This window comes from Apis mellifera, linkage group LG3, assembly GCF_003254395.2.
Source record: "Apis mellifera strain DH4 linkage group LG3, Amel_HAv3.1, whole genome shotgun sequence".
Classification (NCBI taxonomy): Eukaryota; Metazoa; Arthropoda; class Insecta; order Hymenoptera; family Apidae; genus Apis; species Apis mellifera.
In genome coordinates, this window is record NC_037640.1 from 2,146,724 (window position 1) to 2,152,723 (window position 6,000).

Below are 6,000 nucleotides of genomic sequence, written 5' to 3' on the forward strand. Positions count from 1 at the left end.
TTTATATTTATTTGTTGCACTTAACACTTTAAATTTTACTAACAAGTCTTTTTACTTTAATATTATAATATCGAATTCTACAAATAATATATCATTTCTCTAACCTCGCACGCACTTCTCGATCATCCTCCATGACACTTGCCCACTTCTCTATCTATATCTCACTCATCATATGTTCCTACGACCATGCACAGTCTCATTCATTCTACATCACTTACAATTATATTCTTATATATTCAAAAAATATATTTGAAGAAAAATGCATTTAAAGTAAGATTTATTAATATATTCTATTTAAAATTCTTTATATATTTTTCATAAAATACAAATATTGTAATATTTAGATTCATTTTTTTATTTTGAAATAAAATTAAAAAGCTCATATTCAGAAATACAAAAGCAGTGCATATTTACTCGACAAAGAAAGAAAATGATAAAACTTGAAATTATTCAAATCTCGAAATCTTAATATCTTATAATTAATAATATTAATTATAATTTAATTAATTTTCAAAAATTTTCTAATGCAAATTTTACAAAATATTCGTGTTACGTGTGATTTAAATGGAAATAAAATCGATTTTTTAAACCTAAAAGAAAAATATATCTTTTCTTAATCTATCGTTGAAACATTTTCTATGCTGTGAAAGCGTTTCTACTTCAAGCAATTCGTCGAGTTTTCAATGGTCGGCGAAATAAATTGCAGGATCTTAATAGAACACAGGTAAAAAGCTTGCTCGTTAGATTCGAGTCCTCCCTTTAATCGAACTTGAATTAATTTTCAAACCACAAAGATTCTTCTGCTCGATTTTATTCATTCATCACTCGTCATGCTTCTCGTCGTGCAAACTATACATCCAATTGAATCGAATCTCGAATCTGCTTTAATCTACTCGATCCATCCTGGGAAAGCATTAATGCGCAATTTGACATTGTTTTTCACGCTCTTCATAAATAGGACAGGTGAGAGAGGAGAAGTTTTTCGAAATTTAAAAAGTTATAAATATTTAAATCTCTTTAAAACATTTTAATATTTACGTAACTCGAAATCACAGGTGAAAAACTTGAAGAATATAAGAATATTTAAAGAGATGTAATTTATTATTATTTAAATAATAGTAATTAATTCAATCGAATTTGTATTTAAATTTTTGACCCATTTTAATTAATACAATAATGTATCGACAAACGTAATACAAAAATATTGTAATTGTTAAAAATTTAAATGTAAATTACACATGGAAATCAATGGGATATAAAGTAAATGTAAAGAAAAATAACTTAAGCTTTTTATATTGTATCAAAGGAAACTCAATGAAAAAGCAAAATTCTAAATAAAAAAAATTACTTCTAAAATACTTTCATGTATTATTGCTTTTATACATTCAAGTTAATCCCATTCTTGATAAAGAAAAAAAATTTAAATTATTAATACTATTTAATAAATTTCACATATATACATATATATTGTTACCTCTTGTCAAAAACTTAGATAAAAATTCAATTTTTTTACTATTAATTACTATGAGTTTATAAAATATCAAGATAAAGGAAAGAAAGAAATAAGCATTTCGAGATGTGACAAAGTTTCGAATTAGAGAATCTAAAGTTCAGATCCATTACGTATCGAAAATGATAAACGTTCGAGGGAAAGTATATACACAACAATGAATTTCCTATTCGAATAACTCACGATCGAAAAACGATTGATATTAAATAATATCATCGCGAGGACAACGTATATAACACGAGCACGTTACGATTAATCGTCTATTTACAACCGAATAGCGAATAACATTTTGCGTAATCCCAGCTCAGTTCCCTCCAAGCCCAAAGTTATATTGTGCCGCATGAAACGCGCGACCTGAACACACCACCTTCGACATTTCCGTGCTACGTTTCATTTCATCTCGACGTTCACGAGCATTGCAAGTTTTATCTACTTCGATGATAATATTAAACACCACTTTAATATTAGATCCGGTTGAACGAGAAAGAGGGCGAACGTGAAACGTTCCTGAATATTTTATTATATATCATTACATTATATACAGTTGGTCACGGAGGTGACTAAAATCCAACTATATTAACTCGATGCATTTCGTTTAAAATTACGCATCATCATTGCAATCCAATTTTGATCGATATTTACTTTTTTATTCGATTAATGATCGATCGGTTTAATGGAAATAAAATGAATACACGAGGAAACAAATTTGGATTGAAAATATTGAAACGAAGTAGTGCACTGGAAATAATAAATGTGATTTTTCAAAGTGACAAATTACAACTATCGATCGAAAATGAAGAGTCATCCTTCACGTTTTCTCGATTTACCTCTCGTATCGTGGTTCACGACTCGTGGACGGGATAACTGAGGCTGATCGTCCTTGTGGATGGAGAGGGGCACGTTTTGACAGATAGCGAAACCCTCCAAGAGATAAGCGATGTCCGCGAAGAATCTGGTTCACCGTTCGTCTAAGAAGCGATATAAAATTCCAACGGAGATCGTTGAATCGTTCATCCTCGTGAAAAAAGAAGAAAGAAGAAGCCAGAATCCGAGTGACACTTTTCAACAATTGGAATTGGATTGGCGCGAAACACAACTGCACTTCACAGAAAGAAAAAAAAAAAAAGAGAAGGAATCACGAACCGTCCGTCTCTGTTTAACCACCGCACAGAGCCGGTGGTTTTCTCTCTTCCGAGAGGCGATCGTTTAATCTCTCCGGAAATCGTGTCGCGGAAAGGGATGCGCGGAAACAAGGTCACGGAGCGTTGAATCGCCGATCGATCGTCACCCGAGCGAAAACGGGCAAGAACTGACTGGCCCCGCCGAGGGTACCTACCCTTATAGATATAAGACGGACGGACGGGTGGCGCGTGCGCAGTGGGCGGCCGCGCATGCACGATTCGCGCCCGTTCCACTGCGCTTTCACGCTGCGGGCAGGCGTCCGTGTACAGGGCTCCGACGGAAGAACAGCGTTAAAGATCGAAACAGATTGGCCGATCGGAAGGGAGAAGAAGAGACGAGGATGGAAAGTCGGTCGTTCGGTCAGAAAGCGACAGTGGTAAGTAAGGTGTATACACCGCCGGTTAACACCAAACCCGGGTTTTTTTCCATTCTCAACCGTTTCTTTTATTATCGCCGGATGAAAGGAAAAAAAGTAATTTACAAGCGGTCGTTTGTGATTTCGATCCTCACGGCGATGAGGAGCCTCAGTTTCCTCGTTTAATGCGTGGTCACGTCCACCGCTTTGTTAGTCGATGTTTATCTATCGGAATTTTTACATCGTCACGCGCCATATGATAATATTACGCATTGCGAAATATGAGACGGCGAAATTGCCCGCAAGAGTGGAGCGGGAAATATAGAGTAATTCTTTCCTTTCTTCTTCTTTTTCTTTTTTTTTGAGGGAGAGTTATTCCTTTGACTTTTAACAAGGGAACAAAAATTGAATTCTGTTGGATCGATGATTGAAAATTATGAATAAATTTTTAAATAAGTTATCTAATTTTGATGATGAAACGAAGATTGGAAAAATTTTCCAGAGATTGTAATTTTCTTGTATCGTTGGTGTTATTATATTTTAAATTCGAATAACAGAAAATTAGAAAAATATTCTTAATCATTATCATTATCTTAATCATTTAATCGTAATATTGAAAATGTATATGGTTCAAGTAAGAAAAATGATGAAAATTAATTATGCTATGCTAAAATTAAAGAACAAATAATCTTGGTTATTAATAATCAAAAAAAAAATTGACAAAATATTGAATAAAAAGATATTGAAATATTGAATTTATATTTTTTTCAAACAATATAGATTCATAATTATTCATAACACTATATGTTGATTTTTAATTATGACAGGATAAACAATTTCAAATGATTTATTTATTATAAATCCTGTTCTTATTTGATTTTAATTAATATAAATTAAGTAATTGTAGTTGTGCTTGTAAGATAAAAAAAAAATACATCTATATTTTCAATTGCTTGTATTTCATTCAATATGTATGAATTTATTAATAAAACTTGTTATATTTTTGAAATAAATAATAAGTAATGAGTTTCTAGAGATATAAAAAATATTTATTATATAAATGATACAATAATATAAAATATTCTAAAATATTCTTATATAAGATTTAAATGATTTAAAGACTGAATGTATAGATACATTATTGTAAATTGATTTATTTCTGCACTGATAAAATTCATTATTTCTCCATCAATTCAATATAATTGTATTCAAGATAAAATTATCTATAATACAATATATACTGGAACATGTAAATATATTATATATAAATAAATAAAATTGAAATAATATTATAAAAATATAATAATAAATCAGTGTTAATTTTTTTTTTCTAATAAATGCAAACAAAATCTGGAATTAATTCATAGTTCAATAGTTAAAATTAAAATCTAAGTTATATTTAATAAATTTCTCAGGGCACAAACAAATTATTGTATAAAATATTCAACGCACTGAAATATCATTTTAAAATACTAATAAATTTACAATAATTACACTGTATAATTATAAATTCATTAATACATTAAAAATAATACACTTTTAAATTTTATAATTATACAACGAATTATAAATTAATAACAAAGCAACGATGCGTTTAAAAATTTGTTCAAGAAAAAAATAAAAAAAGATTGAAACATCAAAACTATTACAGCACTTTAAAAATTCATTTGGCAAAAACCAAACCAAACCTTTTTTATACATTTTTGCAATCAGAAAAAAAATTAAATTAGTAACCGCCATAAAAAAAATAAAAAAAAGACTCTTACGATTTCCCATCGACGTAAAAATCACGAATTATAAATTCTAATATGAGTTCATATTTTATTCATAAAAAAATTAACGAATAATTTTTTTCCATCGACCAATAATCTTAATTTTTCTCTATCTCTCTCTGTCTCTCTCTCTCCCCCATCGACATAAAACTCACGAATTACAAATTCCAATATGAATTCACGTTTCATTAACCGATTCGTAAAAAAAGATTAATGGATAATTTTTTTCACCATTAAAATTCTTTCTTCGTTCCATCCTATTCCCTATCGAAAGTTACGAATTCATAAATTCCAATATATGGATTCATTTTTCCCTTTCTTTTTTTTTTTTTTTTTCACAAATTCGTATTGGATTTTTTTTTTTCCCCCATACTCGACGAATAAAATCTTTCCAAACACCCGTTCAAACACGCCTCGTTGATTTTTATCGTTTCTCGAGTCCCATGAAAATAACAAGATACATTCTTGATCCCCCCTCCCCCTCCCCTTTGGTCAAACTTACTCGAGCATAGCACGAGACGGTTTCTCGGTGCTTCGATCCTCGTATTTCGTATCATAAGGACCTGTTGCTGACGAATATTTACGTTCCAGTGTCAAAGTTCTTCCCGCCAGAGACGTGGAAGCTCGTGGACGGCGGCGATACTCCACGTCGGACGTGGACGCCATTAAGCACAGGTGCGCTTACCACCGAATCGCGAGATAACGTTTAAAAATCGATGAAACTACCTTGGCGTTCTTCCTCTCCTAAAAGAACTAACTTGTGTAATCGTCGAAGAAGACATCTTTCCAGCCTGACTGTGGCAAGTTTAAATGGTTACGTGTTCTGGGTGGAGGAGGGGAGGAGGGAAGGAGGAGGAAAAGGATCAAAGTGCTGGAAAAGTAAGATGTGAGGGGGAACGGTTCGTCGAATAGAAGAGAAAGAAGTTGAGGATAAAGGCAACGTTTGGAATTTGTCTTAAAGACGAATTGCTAAAGTAACAAGGGAAACCTGGTCAAAACTTTGGGAAAATACACGTTAGAAGGGATAGGAAATATGTTCGAAAGAAAGGAGGGGGCGTTGTTGAAAATCATCGCGTTGTAAATCGTTTTTAAAGCTATTTGAAAATTAATAATAATTTTAAGAGGGAAAAGAGTGTCTTTTATGAGTATCTTTTTATAGTTTTTGGCTTCGATTTATTGGA

The 6,000-nt window shown here is 31.4% G+C and overlaps 1 protein-coding gene across 3 annotated transcripts in view; it reads right to left on the reverse strand.

Moving 5' to 3' along the window:
- Positions 1 to 2,820, reverse strand: part of LOC100577932 — a 90,269-nt gene extending 87,449 nt beyond the window's left edge. For all 3 annotated transcript variants that reach the window (XM_016911285.2, XM_016911284.2, XM_006558009.3), the window contains exon 1: positions 2,338 to 2,820. The gene's annotated coding sequence lies outside the window, so the exon portion shown is untranslated. The remainder of the gene's footprint in view (positions 1 to 2,337) is intronic.
- Positions 2,821 to 6,000: the final 3,180 nt, after the last annotated feature.